This window comes from Dendrobates tinctorius, unplaced genomic scaffold, assembly GCF_039654945.1.
Source record: "Dendrobates tinctorius isolate UK_male_01 unplaced genomic scaffold, ASM3965494v1 ptg000081l, whole genome shotgun sequence".
In the NCBI taxonomy this organism is placed as follows: Eukaryota; Metazoa; Chordata; class Amphibia; order Anura; family Dendrobatidae; genus Dendrobates; species Dendrobates tinctorius.
Window position 1 is genome coordinate 12,468,854 of NW_027361749.1, and position 19,937 is coordinate 12,488,790.

General features: G+C 42.7%; 1 protein-coding gene across 3 annotated transcripts in view; it reads left to right on the forward strand.

Moving 5' to 3' along the window:
- SPIDR (scaffold protein involved in DNA repair) overlaps positions 1 to 19,937 on the forward strand; it is a 787,075-nt gene that overhangs the window by 151,566 nt on the left and 615,572 nt on the right. The window lies entirely within an intron of this gene.

Genomic DNA, 19,937 nt, shown 5'->3' on the forward strand with positions numbered 1-19,937 from the left:
AAAAAAATGGTTTTGTAAATTTTAGTTTCAACAATTTTATTGACATGAAAACATCACTTAACATGAAATACAATCACATTAGAGTACAAGGATCCCCTCACAGGGGGAAATACATAGAAAGAAAATGGCACTTAAAGTCATACGGTATCCTTGACTACAGAATCTTTGTTTAGAATATGTGTAAAAAGATAGTTATAACACAACTAAGTTAAACTTAAAGGGATGGGAAGGGAAAGTGGGGAATTTAAAGTGAGTGTCGATTATACGAGATACACCAACGTGGGACACCAGTGTACCTGCTTTAGAGTCTCTGATTGTAAGGAGCCACTGCCACGTCAGTATATTATATAGATAAAGATGAATCCAAGGATCCCAGATACCTCGAAAGTTTTTGAAAGAATCCGATCTGGTGGCTTCTTTTTTCTCATATAACATTATCAGATTGACCCTTCTCCTCACCTGCGTAATTGAGAGCGTACTAGTTTTCCATCCGCTGGCTATGTGATTTCTTGTTGCCATAGCAATAAAGTCAACAAGATGGCAAGTCCTATTGTTAGCATTGATTGGTCTGTCCCCCAGCAGAAGAACCGATGGTGACAGAGGTAGTTTCCTACCCAAGATAATATCAATTAATTTTACTACATCTTTCCACAGAGACATCACTATCAGACATGTCCACCAAATATGGAGAGTATCTCCATCATCAGTGCACCCTCTAAAACAGTTGCCAGGAACCGAATGATAAATATTGTGCAGGAAGCTAGGTACATAGTGTATTCTAAAAAACAATTTAAGAGAAGTCTCAGTAAGTGAAACTTGATTACTGCCCCTCATTATATTTTCATAACATCTGAACCACCTTTGAGGTGTGAGGGAGATTCGTAGGTCTGCCTCCCACTGCTCCATGGTTTTGTAAATTTTGTTGTAAAAATGAGAAATCGCTGGTCAAGTTTTAACCCTTATAACTTCCTAACAAAAAAAAATTTTGGTTCCAAAATTGTGCTGATGTAAAGTAGACATGTGGGAAATGTTATTTATTAACTATTTTGTGTCAGATGACTCTCTGGTTTAACAGAATAAAAATTCAAAATTTGAAAATTGCGAAATTTTCACCAAATTTCCGTTTTTTTCACAAACGCAAACATTATCGACCTAAATTTACCATTAGCATGAAGCTCAATATGTCACTAAAAAACATTCTCGGAATCGCTAGGATGCGTTGAAGCGTTCCTGAGTTATTACCTCATAAAGGGACACTGGTCAGAATTGCAAAAAATGGCCAGGTCATTAAGGTCAAAATAGGCTGGGTCATGAAGGGGTTAAAGACCGACGAGTGTGCAACACATGTTGCAAAGAACATGGGTAGTGCTTCTAAGCTATGTTCTTTTGCGCTTGTAAGCACTGTTTTGAAGCTAGACCGTATTGCTGTCGCACACTTGCCTTCTCATCCTGGCCAGTTTCTGGGCATTGTATAAAAGCTAAACAGCAGCATTTGGTCTGTCTTTTATTCAGCAAGCAGTATAAACAGTAAATTGCAAAAATGCTTGTTTTTACATGCAATATCTGAAAATGTCCATATATGAAGTTGGGAAATAATCATTTAAAGGGAACCTGTCAGCCTTCCCATGTTCCTCAATCTTCCCCCTTTGTCTTTGTTCCACTTTTAATATAGTTTCAAGCAAGCCTCTTTTGGTGGTTTCTTGCTTTGTATATTAACCTAAAAAATCATTTTCATAAGTTGGCCAGTTATAGGCTAATTGGTGCATGAGTAGTCATGTGGGGTGTCGTTGTCCCCTGGACTAATCTTCCCACTAATCATGTTACCACGCCCCTGTTGGCATGAGTGACATGACTAACTGCAGCGTCACCACTGTCTCTTTCCTTTGTGCTTCTCTGACAATGGTCACTGAAGCTGGCTGTATGCAACCTAGCTGTATCGTCACATTTTGCGTGCCCAGGGAAGGTAGCAGTGACACAGGACTCTGTCTGCTGTTACCACCAATTTTGCAAATGTTGCGACTCACTGAGATGTGTACTGCTCTGTGTGGAAACAGAGAACAGCACACATCTCCTCCAGGTCCTGACTTAAGCGCCATTCTGGGGCAATACGGTTGTTATTCCTATGAACGTGGCTTTACTACTTGTTGGTCCACAGTATTCAGTTGTTCTGCTACAGGCCAATTATACTACAGCGCAATTCATATGCAATACATTTGCCACTCATAGAAGCGCACTTCCGCTGATTGCCTTTTTGAGGCATTCAACAAGGGATCATTTTTCCTCCGTCTACCTCACGGTACCACCCTTTTTCTGTGTGCCACTCTCTGTCAAACGCAAGACAGCCCACATTACAAATTCAAGCACATCCAGTATCACAGGATATCTTTCATGGACAATTGACCCATCAAATTGTGGGCTTGCTTTCACAGCTCATCTTCTATGAAAATAATTTTCTGAGGAAGGTCCAGTGTAGGACCGAAAACATTCAAAAAATTTTTTTTTGTCTGGATGCAAATAAAAGAACTGTCAAATTGCTTCACCAATTGAGTGCCAAGTTGTTTCAAGATACCTCTTCTCAGTGATGCCACCACACTTCAGACTCTCTGTCTCACTCCATGCACTATGTGTGAGCCGGAAGTCTCTTTTACAGTGTAAGCCTATATATCCTTGTTCTGACCCTCCATTGGCTTATATTGTAAGAGCTACTTCCAGATGGTAGGTGAGTTTATTAATTCATGCACTTTACATTACTTGCACATATACACCGGTTTAATTAAAGAAGCAAAACACGCACTCCCATGAAGTTTTTTTTATATTAGTAAACACAAGGCGAAGATTTGCAGGACATGGGTAAATTGACAGGTTCTCTTTTAAAAGGGCTTTGTCATACTTCCAACTTAAACTGCATTTATTCTGCAAGATAACCGTCAACAATCTTTGTTAAAAAAGCTAATTTCACAATTATCTTGCTGTCTAAACAGGCTGCCCATCACCCAGCAAATGGGTAAAACGCTTGCTCATCGCGTGAAATAATCTTGTGCAAAAAATCATGGTTCTTGGTGGTGCATCATCCTGTGTAAACAGGACGGACTCAAAGAACCATGACAGCCTATGTACAGTGAGCGATTTACTCCAATCGCATTGCTCGCTTTGCTGCCTTTTTTCTGTATCTTCCATTCATTTCTATGGGAGTTACACTAACATCGTAGTGCAGCTGCACTCTATTTGCATACTCCCATCACTGGTGGTCAGAACCTAGAAACATTTATTCTCTTCTGGGCGATAAAAAGACATAGATGGGAATAATAATGCTCCATGACATTGTTTTTTGTTTTTTTTTATCTGTATACAGCAATACTTTTGGTATTGCTGTATATAGTATAAGCGATCAAACATTTGCAGGTTCAAGTCCCATAAGAATACTAACATATAATAACAAAAGACCGCTCTATCAAAATATGAAATTACAGTAATTACCGTAACCTTATTGATAAACGCTCTAATGAGGAAAAATTTAAAACGCCAGAACTTCAGTTTTTCGGTCAATGCATCACTGCAAAAGAAAGAAAATATAGAGGCAAAATTATGCTTTAAAATATTTATCCTAAAGTGGCATAAATAAAAATACAAGTTCATCATGCAGAACACAAGCCCTCACACAGCTTAATTGATGGATAATAAAAAGGCTGCAGGTCTTGGAAAATGGCAACACAGTCTAAATTTCTTTGTTTTTTCTTTCTAAGTGTAGAATGCACGGTGCGATTTCTGTGCACAATTCACGAAATCCGCAGGGCAAATGACCTGCATTTTTCCTGCTGATTTCTTCCTGTTTTCTTGCGGTTTTTGTGCGGTTTTCCACTGCGGTTTCCTATAGTGGAGTAGGTGGGAAACTGCAGGCTAACCGCACAAAAGAAGTCACATGCTGCTTTTTTTTTTCCGCACGAAAACCGCGCGGAAAAAAATCGCAGCATGTGCACAGCGGTTTTTTTTTTTCATATTCTTTAATGCCTCACCTGCAGTTCTGCTGCATATCCGCAGCGGCAAAACCGCTGCGGATCCGCGGCGGCAAAACCGCTGCGGATCCGCGGCAGGATCCGCACCGTGTGCACAGGGCCTAAAAGAGTAAAGATGAAAACATACATGTTTGATAACATATACTTTAATTGTACTGACCCGGAGAATCATATGGTCAGGTCATTTTTTACTGCACTATTAGCACCTTAAAAAAAAAAAAAAAAAGCCTAAAAAACAATGGTGGAATTCACTTCTTTTTTTACCATTACTCCCGCAAAAAGAAACTCTCATAGGTCTGTCTGCGGGAAGATAAAAATGTTATGGCGATTTTAAGAATTGGGAGGGGATGAAAACGCTGAAACAAAAATTGGCTGCACTGTTTAGCAATCACAATTGAATGAACAATAATATTAGATGTTATGTGTAAATAATTAGTTTTCATTTATAATTGTTCATCAGTGTTTGTTAGTACTTTTCTGCACCTCATTTGTGGTACAGGAGGAAACACTAAGGCTCCGTTCACACTTGTGTTTTTGAGTTCCGTTTCTCTGCTATGTCCTAGGATCAAGGAAACGTAATTCATGTGGCGTACGGGTCTGTTACATTACAGATGCAAGCGTAAGCAGGTGCCATATTCCCCAAGATAAGTCTGCCTGGTTTCCGGTATGTGGCCTGTTCTTTAAATGAACCCGATGGGCTGGATGCTTCTTCTATCTTGTATCTCGCTTTTAGAATGAATAGCACAGATATATGATCCAATGCAAGCGTGTACAGGTGACAATACGGTTGTTCCAAAAACACAACTCACGCGTAAAACAATCCATACATTGCAGGACTTGTTTACACGCCAGGTCCGTAACATGTCCTTTGCTGAAAGGTTCATGTTACTAATGGCAGTAGATGATGATGGCTCTTGTCTACGATGACAATCTAGGGCTCAGTGTGATATTTTAGGTGACTGTTTACTAAGCGACTTTATTTTTAGGAAGCCTAGCTTGACGAATTCCTAACCATTTTCTTTCTGTAACAGAGATTCCTTGTTGCCACCTTCTGATTTTTATCAGAAGATTAGCAGCAGATATGTGATCCAAGTCCACATGTGGGTGAATAATAGAAGTTTATTGTTCATGTGAGAGATGGCGTGACAGCCGCGTTCTCTGCTTTTTCTTTGGCTACAACTTCAGTGCCCGGATGTGAGTCAGTGCTTTGTTTCTGGCGGCAGATAGCTCTGTCCTTTTTCTCTGTGTATCTGCAAGGTGTGCTGGAATTTTCCAGGTTTAACGTGGGAGGTTACCGGAGGATCAGGGAATGGGTGTGTATTTGCTGGTAGTGGTGTATTTTTGTAATATCAAATTGTATTCTCAATCCTAGCAGGTTAACTTCTTCTGCACCAATGGAAACAGCAAGGTTTTTTGTAATCAACCTAATTTTATTTCTTCTTAGTTTACTGATATGAATATTCTCTCTGGTCAAGATTCAAACACATTTTTGCACTTGTGCCAGGAACACTATGTTCTGTGAAGTCATATGTGACGTTGTCTCATGGATAGTTGCCAGGCACGGTCAGGTTCATTCCAATAAGTTTCTGTGCTGGCTCCAAAGCAGAGGAATGTCAGTCTTGTTTTCACATGATAGCAGACTTCTCTGTTCTTCCTAGGAAAGGAAGTTTGTCATGATCCTATTGATTTACACTCTACAACACCTTGGTTTATTTACACAGCTAATTTAAGAATATTGATGAGCCTATATCTTGATATGTTTTTTTTTTGCGGGTGTGCTCTTTCCATTCATTATGTACATGTGTCCATGTATGAAATTCTTAATTTCAAACGAAATCTATATCTTTACATGGCCAGTCTGTTCCTAAGAAATCAGAAATTGAATTGATATGCAAATAGCTATGGTAAATCTGAAGCCTCTCCCGAGCTGTATTCCACGCTGCCTTCTCCTGCTTAATTTACAGCCTCTATCTTGTGTGACTTTAGGCAAAGGAGCCATCGGTCAAGCAGGAGGAGGTGACGCTGGGAGAGGAATAGAGCTGGAGTGACAGAGGCTTCAAATCTACTATAGCCATTTACATAGCAATTCAGTTTCTGATTTCTTAGGAATAGACTGGCTATGTAAAGATATTGCTGGACTCCTCTTTGATAAGCTGCATGCACACATAAATAATTTGGAGCATAAAGTCCTGCCGACAGATTAGGCATAAAGTCCTGCTGACAGATTAGTCAAATTCGCCAACTTTGGCAGGATTGGCTTGACCATCTAATATGTATGTAGTTGTCACAACAATCCCTTGACAACAGATATTGAGGGTTTTTACTTTATTATATCTATCCCTTAGTGAACTCTAGGTAAATTACTTTTTAATGTTTTTTGTGCTATATTTATGTAACTTTCACTCTTATGAATTTTATCTTTTTAGTCTGAATGAGCCTGAAAGGTAGAGCTGCACTTTAGACTTTGCCTAATCTAAATCAGTGTAGATCATGGCTATGTGTTCACATGATAAACCAGTTACTTTCTGAATTCTGTGTTATCCTAATGGTATGTTTAGATATCACAAATTCCACAATGAAATCTGTATCCACTGGCAATACAATACATGTTGATTTCACCCATTGCGATGCAAAGGATGAAATCTAATGTATAAAGCTCAAAGTGTGTATGTGTGTGTGTATGTCCGGGATAGGCATCCGCACCTTCGCAGCTACAGCCGCAAAATTTGGCACAGTCGCACGTCTGGACCCCGAGAGCGTCCTAAGCTATGTTGTGAGGCGAAATTTTAACCCCGCGCGTTCCAATTCACCAAACAATTTTGCCCCATCTACATACTGGGGGGAAAAGTGTGTGCGCGTCAAGCCCCGTCCCTAATTATGTCATAATGCCCCTATTTGCATACTGGGGAAACAGTGTGTGTGTATCAAGCCCCGCCCCTCATTATGATGTCACAATGGTTGCCATGGCGACGCTGATGTCATCATAGGTTGCAAGCCCTGCCGCCGCTCATTATGATGTCATAATGGTTGACTATGGGATGGAGGATGTGTGATGGGTATATGGGCACGGGACTATGGGATGGCCAATATGTATATGGGCACGGGACTATGGGATGGAGGATGTGTGATGGGTATATGGGCACTGGACTATGGGATGGAGGATATGTATGACGGGTATATGGGCACGGGACTATGAGATGGCGGATATGTATGATGGGTATATGGGCATGGGACTATGAGATGATGTGTGATGGGTATATGGGCACTCGACTATGGGATGGCGAATATGTATGATGGGTATATGGGCATGGGACTATGGGATGGCGAATATGTATGATGGGTATATGGGCATGGGACTATGGGATGGAGAATATGTATGATTGGTATATGGGCACGGGACTATGGGATGGAGAATATGTATGATGGGTATATGGGCACGGGACTATGGGATGGAGAATATGTATGATGGGTATATGGGCATGGGACTATGGGATGGAGGATATGTATGATGGGTATATGGGCACGGGACTATGGGATCGTGGATATGTATGATGGGTATATGGGCACGGGACTATGGGATGGAGGATAATTATAATTTGCTATAACTAGCCACAGTTAGTTACTATGCCCGGGCAGCGCCGGGCTCTTCAGCTAGTCCACTATAAAGTCAAAGCAAAATCCATGGTGGAAAAACAGTACTTTGTCTGGACATGCGCGTAGGGCTTGGCAACAGAGGTGCCATTAATGAATGTCCATTAGAAACATTTTGTCAAAGTTGTTGTTCGATCTTAGCAACTCGTTACCTCCACAAGAGAAGTGATAAACTACTGATTTTTGGGACCCCTATAATCTGAAGTGACTGAAGAGAGCAATGGCTGGGTATACATGCTATTTCTCCATTCATTAACTAAAAGTTTGCTGGAGAAAGCCAAGTACAGCACTCTGTATTGAATGGGAGCCTAGTGGTAGGACCCCCTACTGTAAGCAGCGTCCGTAAAGGTAGTTCCCTTTGCACCACTCCACAGGCTCTGTGCCTTGTTGGTGCAACTTCCCACATAGTTACCAGCAGAGATGAATCATGGCTTTCACTGTGGGATAGCATATCAAGCAGAGAAAACCCATTTTAAGTGCATATTGAAATGTATAGGACAGCTGTAGTGTAACTAAAAGACAAACCCAGTCAGATGGGGCACAATAAATGTAATGTGATTATACTCCGCTTCAGATGCAGCAGCGTGTTGGTGACAGACACACTATAACGTGGCCAGTGCTGTTGTGACCTAAGCATACTGCATTGTTCACAAAAGGGTTATTTCTGAAGCTTTCACTGTTGGTTGGGCATTAGAAACAGTCCTCGGATTTTACAGACTTTCATTGTGCTTTGAATTGGCCATTGTTAAGCTGCTCTGTATCATTGCATCGTCTATGGTAAATACAGACTTTAAAGGGTTTCTCTACTATTGGACAATCACTTTTGAGTGTCCCCAATGTGCTTGATAAAATACATATGTAACTGAACCTCATGAGCTGGTGCCTCTTCTTCCTCCGCTCTGAGTCCCTTGGCTGTTTTGTGACATTGACATGATTAGCTGCAGCCTTCTTAGTTTTATCAGACGTACATAGAATGTCACAAGATATCCAGGGGACCTCAGTACTTCGAACAGAGGAGCAGCGCTGATCCAGAAGGTAATTGTACTATACTTTTTTAATTTGTTCAGCACATTAGTAAAATTCAAAATGTCTTGTCTAGTAGTGGACAACCCCATTTAAAACTACTCTGTAGACTAATGGATAGCTGTAAAGTGATGGGAAGAGATTCAGTTACATTAAAGGGAATCTGTCACCAATTTTTTCGACTATAAGCTGTGGCCACCGCCATCAGGGTCTTATCTACAGCATTCTGTAATGCTGTAGATAAGCCCACGATGTAACCTGAAAAAGAAGAAAAATTAGTTATGTTATACTCACCCAGAGGCGGTCGCGGTCCGGGGTCTACCATCTTCTAGTGATGACGTCCTCTTCTTTGCTTCCTGTCGTGGCTTCGGCGCAGGTGCACTGCTCTGCCCTGTTGAGGGCAAAGCAGAGTACTGCAGTGTGCAGGTGCCGGACCTCTCTGACCTTTCCCGGCGCCTATGCATTGCAGTACTCGCCCTGCTCTCAACAGGGCAGAGCAGTGCGCCAGAGCCGCGACGCGAAGAAAAGAAGAGGACATCATCGCAAGAAGATGGGAGGTGCCCGACCGTACCGTGACACCCATCAGACCGGACCGGACCGAACCCCCGAGTGAGTATAATATAACTCGTTTTTCTTCTCTTTCAGGTTACATCGGGGTCTTATCTGCAGCATTACAGAATGCTGAAGATAAGCCCCTGATGGCGGTGGCCACAGCTTATAGTCGAAAAAATGGGTGACAGATTCCCTTTAACCCCTTCATGACCAAGCCTATTTTGACCTTAATGACCTGGCCAGTTTTTGCAATTCTGACCAGTGTCCATTTATGAGGTAATAACTCTGGAACGCTTCAACGGATCCTAGCGATTCTGAGTTTGTTTTTTTGTGATATATTGGACTTCATGTTAGAGGTAAATTTAGGTCTATAATTTGTGTGTTTATTTATGAAAATTCGGAAATTTGGCGAAAATGTTGAAAATTTCGCAATTTTAACATTTTCAATTTTTATTCTGTTAAACCAGAGAGTTATGTGACACAAAATAGTTACTAAATAATATTTCCCATTTTGTCTACTTTACATCAGCACAATTTTGGAAACAAATTTTTTTTTGTTAGGAAGTTATAAGGGTTAAAAGTTGACCAGTGATTTCTCATTTTTACAACAAAATTTACAAAACCATTTTTGTTAGGGACCACCTCACATTTGAAGTCACTTTGAGGGGTCTATATGGCAGAAAAAACCCAAAAGTGACACCATTCTAAAAACTGCACCCCTCAAGCTACTCAAAACTACATTCAAGAAGATTATTAACCCTTCTGGTGCTTCACAGGAACTAAAGCAACGTGGAAGGAAAAAATAGACATTTTAATTTTTCCAACATAAATTTTCTTTTAGCATCAAAAATTTCTTGGGCAATTTCTCCTGAGTACACAGATACCTCATATGTGGTCAGAAACCACTGTTTGGGCGCACGGCAGGACTCAGAAGGGAAGGAGCGCCATTTGACTTTTTGAATGGAAAATATGCTGGAATATTTAGCGGTTGCCATGTCGCGTTTGGAGAGCCCCTGTGTGCCTATACATTGGAGCTCCCCCACAAGTGACCCCATTTTGGAAACTAGACCCCCCAAGGAACTTATCTAGATGTGTGGTGAGCACTTAACACCCAAGTGCTTCACAGAAGTTTATAACGCAGAGCAGTGAAAATAAAAAATAATTTTTTTCCTCAAAAAATGATTTTTTAGCCCGCAATTTTATATTTTCACAAGGGTAACAGGAGAAAATGGACCCCAAAAGTTGTTGTCCAGTTTGTCCAGAGTACGCTGGTACCCCATATGTGGGGGGGAACCACAGTTTGGGCACACGTCGAGGCTTGGAAGGGAAGTAGTGACGTTTTGAAATGCCGACTTTGATGGAATGGTCTGCCGGCGTCATGTTATGTTTGCAGAGCCTCTGATGTGCCTAAACAGTAGAAACCCCCCACAAGTGACCCCATTTTGGAAACTAGACCCCCCCAAGGATCTTATCTAGATGTGTGGTGAGCACTTTGAACCCCCAAGTGCTTCACAGAAGTTTATAACGCAGAGCCGTGAAAATAAAAAAAAATTTTCATCCAAAGATTATATTTTAGCCCGCAATTTTTTTATTTTCACAAGGTTAAAAGGAGAAATTGGACCCCAAAAGTTGTTGACCAGTTTGTCCTGAGTATGCTGATACCCCATATGTTCAGGTAAACCACTGTTTGGGCACATGGCAGAGCTCGGAAGGGAGAGAGCACTGTTTGACTTTTTGAGCGCAAAATTGGCTGGAATCAATGGTGGCACCATGTCATGTTTGAAGACCCTCTGATGTGTCTAAATAGTGGCAACCCCTCAATTCTAACTCAACCTTAACCCCAACACACCCCTAACCAAAACCCTAGCCACAACCCTAACCCCAACACATCCTTATTCCCAATCCTAACCATAACCCTAACCACAAGCCTAACCCCAACCCTAACTCCAACACACCCCTAATTCCAACCCTAACCCTAATTCCAACTCTAACCCCAATCCTAATTCCAATCCTAACCCTAATTCCAACCCTAATTCTAACCCTAATTCTAACCCTAATGGAAAAATAAAAATATTTTCTTCATTTTATTATTTGTCCCTACCTATGTGGGTGATAAAGAGGACGGTGATTTACTATTTTATTTTGATCACTGTGAGAGTTTATCACAGTGATCAAAATGAATGAATGGAATCTGCCGCTTGCAGATTCGACGGGCGCACTGTGCATGCGCCCGCCATTTTGGAAGATGGCGGCGCCCATGCAGGAGGGAGGAGGGACATCGGGTGTGACATGGAGACTCAGGAGGTACCGGGGGGGAGGGACGGTGATCGGAAGGCGGGGGAGCGGAGGGCAGAGGAGGGGGGAGCAGATAATGACTGCGGCGACAGATCGCCGCCGTTATTCGGTGGCGGGGGCAGATCGCCCCCATCTGCCGGTGGGGGGGTCTGATCGCGTTCTCCAGCCATGTCTAATGCTACTGCAGCATCGGCCATGGCTGGATTATAATATTTCATCAAATTTAATTGATGAAATATTACTATCGCTCTGATTGGCGGTTTCTCTTTTAACAGCCAATCAGAGCGATTGTAGCCATGGGGGGGCAAAGCCACCCCCCCTGGGGTGAAGTACAAAGCCACCTGTACCTTTGGGTCGGGTGACCTTTAATTGACCCCGGTCACCCGACCCGCAGGGGTGCTTGTTGTGAACTCTCTTAATCCGACTTTTGTGGCAGGGCTCCCTCTGGTGGATACTGCTGGTAGTGGAGCTGGTCAACAGGATGTTAATCCAACAACTGCAGAGGATGATTGGAGAAGTGGAGGTAGTGAATGGGAGTACATAAGCGAGCAAGCTTCTCTCAGTGGCTGCTGGTGATACTCCTTTCTGTGCTTAGTGAGGAGATCTGTCTCCTGCCTGATCCTGCATTTTTTCAGCTAAGTGTCATTTGATAAATCCTTTGCATTTGATTTTGCCTTGCTGTCAGGGGTCAGCTTGCTCCTCCTGGGCCTGCTGGCTCCTGCCCTGTATTTTTGTATCTTGTGTTTGCTTGTTCATTCCCCTGCTGTATTAGACTGTTGCTAGCCGCCAGTTCACACCTGAGTGCTGATATAGTGGGGGCGAGGTTGTGCAAAACCTCAGTATTTTTGTACATCAGTCGTGTTGGAAATTTTAGGGTTTTTGCGTGATTGCTGACAGTGCCTTTTCTGTCCTGTCCTATCTAGTCAGTGTGGGCCCCATTATTTGCTCAGTCTATTTTCTGTCTGTGTCTGTGCTTCATCTTGTCTCACCGACAATATATGTTTGGGGGCTGTCTATTCCTTTGGGGATCTGCTCCGGGGCAGTTTATATTTCACCTTTCTGTCTTTAGGCTTAGTTAGTCCTCCGGCTATGACGAAGCGTCTAGGGCAGCGTAGGAACGCTCCACGGCTACTGCTAGTTGTGTTGTTAAGATCAGGGGTCTGCAATCCGCTGAGTGACCAACCTCTCTGGTGTTCTGGTGGCATAGCCTATTGCGCTTTCCTCCTCGGTGACCCATTCATAACAGGTGCTATTAATTCATGACACAGCATATGCGTCATTGGTCGGATTGACACCGACTTTCATGACTCATATGCTGTGTCACTGGTTGGGAAGGGTTCAAAGGGAACCTGTCAGCTCCTGCCTGAACGGTGGGCCGCATGTATCAGCCACTGGCTGTAGTATCCCAGCCATGTACGTTTGTTTCCTCCTTTTAACAGCTGTCGGTGACAGAGCTGCTCTCTGGCAATTTCTGCAGCGTTTGAGAGAAAAGCATACTTTTAATAGCCGCTGGGCATCAACTTGTCCTATTGACTAGTCGCACAGGTGGGTCCCTGGCGGCTTCTCACTGTCTGCCGACAGTGACTTGCAAGCCTCTGTCTACATGTGCGTATATACAGAGACTTCTCCGTCACTGTCAGCGGGTGGAGGGAAGCTTGGTCCACAGCGCCTGTTAAAAGTGTGTTTTTATCTGAAACGCGCAGTGTTTCAGAAACAAAGCTGCGTACTGCTGCCAGTGGCTGATGCATGCTGCCTACAGTTTGAGGAGCATCTATCAGCTGACAGGTTCCTGTTCATTTCTCTGAAAAAAATCTAAAAAGTCAGCCTGGCACCCATTTCTAAATTTGTCATTTACCTTTGCAGTTGTGGCCAAAAATTTTGACACTGACACAAATTTTGGTTTTCACACAATTCGCTGCTTCAGTGTTTTTACATCTGTTAGTCAGATGTTGGTATGGTTACTGAAATACAATTATCTGCACTTTATAAGCTGTTAAACTTTTACTGACAAATACACCAAGTTTATGCTAAGACTGAGTATTTACTATGTTGACCCTTCAAGAATTCTACCCTTCTCTCTGACAGCTGGATATCAGCTTTTGAGCCTCCAATTCTGACTGATGATAACATATTCTGGCCTAATCAGTTTTGGACTTAGTACCAATTTTTATGTTTTTGTTTCACCACCCAATTTTTGAAAATTTACTACAGTATCTCGATGGTATTGAGATTTGGGGAGTTACCCAGCCATGAAACCAAAATCAGAATGTTCTGTTCACTGGGTCACTTAATAATCACTTTGGCCTTGTGACATGGTATGCCATAATGCTAGAAAAAGCATTGTTAACCACCAATTTGCTATTGGACCCTTTGGAGAAGTTGCTCTTGGAGGATAGTTTAATATCACTTTTTTTTTTTTCATGGCATTGTTCTTAGGAAAAATTGTGACCCATGGATGTAAAGTAATACAACACATGAATGGTATTGGAATGCTTTACAGTGAGCATGACACAAGACTCATGATAGTCTCCATCAGTTCTTCTCCATACTATCATTCGTTCATTCTTTCAGATACTCCAGACATTCTGAAGTGGGCTACATCAGGGAAAATAACATTACCCCAGTCCTCTGCAGTCCAACCCCTGCAATTCCTGAAGTATGCTAGTCTGTCCTTGATGTCTTTCATGCAGATGAGTGGCTTCTTTGCTGCCTTTCTTGACCCTAGGATAGCCTCCAAAAACATTCACTTTTTTGTGTGCGCAGATGCACTTACAACTGCCTGCTGCAATTTTTGAGCAAGCTCTGTGCTGATTTTGAAGTACAGTTCCGTAGTTAAATCCTCTTTAGGAGACTGTCCTGACACTTGCTGGATGCATAAAGTCTACTTTAAACAGATGAGATATAACATAACTGTACTTTAAAACAATTCAGTCTTTGACAGGCGAGTTGAACTAAAGATGTCTACATGATGCACTAATAGGGTTATAATGGTGGCTACGACAACGGTCACTGAACTTATCAATCAATGTTACCGAAAGGATTGAAAAGAAAGCACGTCCGTTTGGTTGGCAGTCATATTGTGCACCATATGATTTTGTGTGAAAGGGGTATCCTGTGACTGACACTATATTGACTTTATTCAGACTATACAGTTTGTATCAAATCCTCACACAATTCAGCTATGAAAAGATAGGTCAAAGATTAAATTTTTCTTGTGTATACAAGAAATTCTCCACTTTGGAGATGTGCATCATGAGTGCTGATTCCTTTATATAATTAATAGGTCTACCTAACTTGATAATAAGACTGGACTGTGAAACTAAAATGCCCTCTAATTTGTTTTTGGTTGCAATTTTCCTTTCCACCCTTAAACCCCTTCACCCCGAAGCCTGTTTTCACCTTCCTGACTAGACCAATTTTTTCAGTTGTGACCACTGTCCCTTTTTGCGGTCATAACTCTGGAACGCTTCAATGGATCCCACTGATTCTGAGATTATTTTTTGTGACCTATTGTACTTCGGGGTAGTGGTAAAATTTCTTTGATATGACTTGTGTTTGTGAAAAAAAACAGAAATTTGTCGAAAATTTTTAAGATTTAGCAATTTTCAAACTTTTAATTTTTATGCCCTTTAATCAAAGAGTCATATCGCCAAAATAGTTAATAAATAACATTTCCCACATGTCTACTTTACATCAGCACAATTTTTGAAACCTCATTTTCTTCCATTAGGATGTTATAAGGGTTAAAAGTTGACCAGTGATTTCTCACTTTTACAACCAAATTTACAAAACCATTTGATGTGACTTTGAGGGGCTTATATGACAGAAAATACCCAAAAGTGACAACATTCTAAAAACTGCTCCCTTTAAGGTACTCAAAACCACATTCAAGAAGTTTATTAACCCTTCAGTTGCTTCACAGGAATTTATGGAACGTGGAAGTAAAAAATAAACATAACTTTTCTTCACAAAATTTTTCCTTTAAGGCTGGTTTCACACTTGCGTTTTTTTGCGCTGCTTTTTTTCCCTATACTTAACATGGGTGCGCATTGGCATGTGTTTGTACGCGTTTGTATGTGCATGCGTTTTTTTGTAGTGTGCGCCCGGGCGCACAAAATGCATCCTGTTGCATTTTTTGTGCGTCCGACCTGTCCCAAAAAAACGCATGCGCACACAATGCGCACAAAATTCACTCAAAAACACATTAAAGTCTATGGGAGCGCTGACGTGCGCATGGTCATGCACGTCAGCGCAAAAAAAGCATGCTTTTTTTTGCAAAAACCAAGAAAACGCATAACGCGTTTTTTATGCGCATTTGCACTGCGCACGCAGCGCAATAAAAGCAAGTGTGAAAGTAGCCTTAGACCCAGTTTTTTTATTTTTATATGGTTAACTGAAGAAATTGCACCATACAATTTGTTGTGCAATTTATCCCTGAGTACGCCGATACCCCATATGTGGGGGAAACCACTGTTTGGCTGCACGATCGGGCTCGGAAGGGAGGGAGCGCTATTTGACATTTTGAATGTAAAATTTGCTGGAATAATTAGCGGATGCCATGTTGCATTTGGAGAGCCCCTGATGTGCCTAAACAGTGGAAACCCCCCACAAGTGACACGATTTTGGAAACTAGACCCCTCAGGGAACTTATCTAGATGTGTATTGAGCACCTTGAAACCCCAGGTGCTTCACAGAAGTTTATAACATTGTTAGAATGTTTATTGCCACGTTCTGATTGGAGCACTCAGGGAACCCCCTCCCTGTGTATGATCTCCTCAATATCACTGTCACTATTCGCAGCGGCATCAGAGGGGTTAAACGCCTACAATCGGTGCTAGCATCGATCGTCGGTGTTGCTACAGGGTGTCAGCTCTCATTCAGAGCTAACATCCGCACTCGATCGCCGCGGTGTTCCAGTTGAGTCTGTGAGATCGCTGCGCTCGCAAAGCAGTATATGTACGGCGCATGTCGGGAAGGGGTTAAAGCACCCCTCCAACTTTTTTTTTGATTGCACTAATGGAGTGGTACTTTAAATGTAAGTCCCCTGTTTCCTGTCTGATACTCACCTTCTGACGTTTTCATCTGTTTTCGCCACCACTCTCTTACGTCTCCGGCGAATAGTGACCTGCCTGCAAGTCCAGTGTTTTATGGTACTGCGCTGAGGTCATTTTTCAATACAAGTCTATGAGAGCCTCGTTGTGGCTCTCATACACTTGTATTGACAGGCTATGCCGTAGCTTCTGGCTTCCGTTAAGGCAGAAGCTACCATCACAAGATGGCACCACAGGACTGGAGTGGCACCGAAAACGGTGAAGACGCCGGAGGGAGAGTATGTAGTATGTAACCGTGGCCAGAGGGTTTACCTTTAAAGCGCCACTCCAGCACTGAAAAAAAAACACGGTCGCACATTCAGCTGAAGTGTATTGTGGCACATAAACCCATCGGGCCAACAGCTGATGCCGGCGTGCTTGTGACGAGGGGCACATGGCCGTGACGTCATGTGCTCCCTTCACTTGCATGCTGAAGTCAGTTGCCGATTGAGAAGCCTCGCAGCGGGGGAACTGAGGGAAGGTGAGTATTTATTTTTTTTATATCAGTGATTACACAGTGGCTATATTATTAGATGGATCATTATGGGCTGTGCATTATACTGTATGGATGATTATTGGCTGTAGACTATGCTACATGGATGACTATGGGCTGTGCATTATACCATATGGAGGACAATGGGCTGTGCATTATACTGTGTGGAAGACTATGGGGTATGTTATACTACAATGGCATGTAAACGTTTAGGCACCAATTGTCAAATTCACTGTTATTGTGAACAGTTTAGCAAGTTGAAGATGAAATTATATCTTAAAGGCCTAAAGTTGAAGATGACACATTCTTTTGTATTTTAGGCCAAAAACAATATTGTCATTTCTTACATTTTACAAATATATCAGAATGGGGGGTGCCTGGTCCAAATTTTGCATCGGAGCCCACTGTCTACAATCCTTGTGTATACTCTATGTGTTCACAATTTGTTATGAAATGTATTTTGCCAGTTGTGTTAATAAAATCTATTTTAGTAAAGAAAAAAAGTTGATCCTTTGGAAGCAGGAAAAACATGTGAAGAGAGAGCTCCTGCACAATTGACATTGTTCAAAATTTGATGGCTAGATGATTGGATCAGAGCATCTTATCAGTGCTAAGCAAAAGTGTAGTCTACAATGGGCGCATGAGTATCAGCACTGGATTATGGAGTAAAGGAAAATGTTGGCCTGGTCTGATCAATCCTGTTATTTTACTTCATGTGGAAAGTGGAGTACATGTGCATCGCTTACCTGAGCAAGAGATGCGACCTGGATTAACTATGGAATGAAAGCAGTGTTAAGAACTGAACAATGATCTTCTAAGAAACCTTTCATGCTTGGTTGATCTGATTTTTTTTATTATTATTATCATTGTTATTTATTTATATAGCGCCATTAATTCCATGGTGCTGTACATGGGAAGGGGGGTTACATACAAAGTTATAGATTTCGTTAACAGTAAACAAATTTACAATGACTGACTGGTACAGAGGGGAGAGGATCCTGTCATTGCGGACTTACATTCTACGGGATAGTGGGGAAGAGACAGAAGGTCGGGGGTGCAGCAGCTCTGGTGGTGATGAGGCGGCAGCTCAGGCAGTGGTGAGGCGGCAGAATGGTCATTGCAGGCTGTAAGTAAGCTTTCCTGAAAAGATGGGTTTTCAGGTTCTGTTTGAAGGATCCGAGGGTGGTGGATAATCGGACGTGTTGAGGCATGGTATTCCAGAGGATAGGGGATATTCGGGAGAAATCTTGGAGGCGGTTGTGTGTGGAACGAATAAGTGTGGAGGAGACTAGGAGGTCTTGGGAGGATCGGAAATTACGTGAAGGAAGATATTGGGAGATTAGTTCAGAGCTATAGGGAGGGGAAAGGTTGTGGATGGCTTTGTAGGTCAGTGTTAGTAGTTTGAATTGGATTCGTTGGGGAATTGGGAGCCAATGGAGGGATTTGCAGAGGGGAGAGACGGGAGTAGCGAGGAGAGAGGTGGATTAGTTGGGCAGCAGAATTGAGGACAGACTGGAGTGGTGCAAGATAGTTGGCAGGGAGGCCACAGAGGAGAGTGTTGCAGTAGTCAAGGCGGGAGATAGAGGGCATGTACAAGAGTTTTCATAGATTGAGGACTGAGGAAGGGATGGATTCTGGAAATATTTTTGAGTTGGAGGTGACAGGATATGGCAAGAGTTTGGTCGTGTGGTTTGAAGGACCGGGCAGAGTCGAGAGTTACTCCGAGGCAGCGGATTTCAGGTGCGGGAGAGAGGGTGATGCCGTTTACCATAATAGAGAGATCGGGTAGGGAAGATACGTGAGATGGAGGAAAGATAATGAGTTCAGTTTTGTCTAAGTTGAGTTTTAGGAAGCGAGAGGTGAAAAAGGAGGATATGGCTTATAGACACTCCGGGATTCTGGACAGCAGAGAGGTTACATCTGGGCCAGAGAGGTAGATCTGAGTGTCATCTGCATACAGGTGGTACTGGAAGCCATGGGACTTTGAGTTGTCCTAGGCCAAGAGTATAGATGGAAAAAAGTAGAAGGCCCCAAGACAGAGCCTTGGGGGACTCCAACAGAGAGGGGGCGGGATGAGAAGGTAGTGTGGGAGTGGGAAACGCTGAATGTGCGGTCAGAAAGGTATGAGGAAATCCAGGACAGGGCAAGGTCTTTTATGCCAAGGGAAGAAAGAATCTGTAGCAGTAGGCAGTGGTCAACTGTCAAAGGCAGAGGACAGGTCAAGAAGGAGGAGGATGGAGAACTGTGTGTTCGCTTTGGCTGTAAGTCATTAGTAATTTTGGTCAGGGCAGTTTCAGTGGAGTGGTGGGGGCGGAAGCCAGATTGCAGGATGTCAAGGAGGGAGTTAGATGAAAGGTGGGAGGAAAGTTGAGCATGGACATGCTTTTCGAGGCGTTTGGAAGCAAACGGGAGCAGTGATATGGGGCGATAGCTGGGCATAGCAGTTGGGTCAAGGTTTGATTTTTTGAGGATGGGTGTTATGGTGGCATGTTTGAAGGCAGAGGGGAAGGTACCAGAAGTTAGGGATAGGTTGAAGAGATGGGTTAGGACTGGAATGATCATGTTAGTGAGGTTGGGGAGCAGGTGGGAGGGGATGGGGTCAAGTGCACAGGTGGTGAGGCGTGATTTGGAAAGGAGATGAGTAAGCTCTCCTGTGATGTTGGAGAGGGAGGTTATTAGGGAAGGGCAGAGGTCTGTTATGTGGAGCGGTTGGGGTGGTGGAACTGTAAAGGTTTGCCTTGTTTGGTCGATCTTGTTTTGGAAGTAGGTGACACATCATCACCCTCAACTTTATTGCAGTCCAATTAACCCCTTCATAGT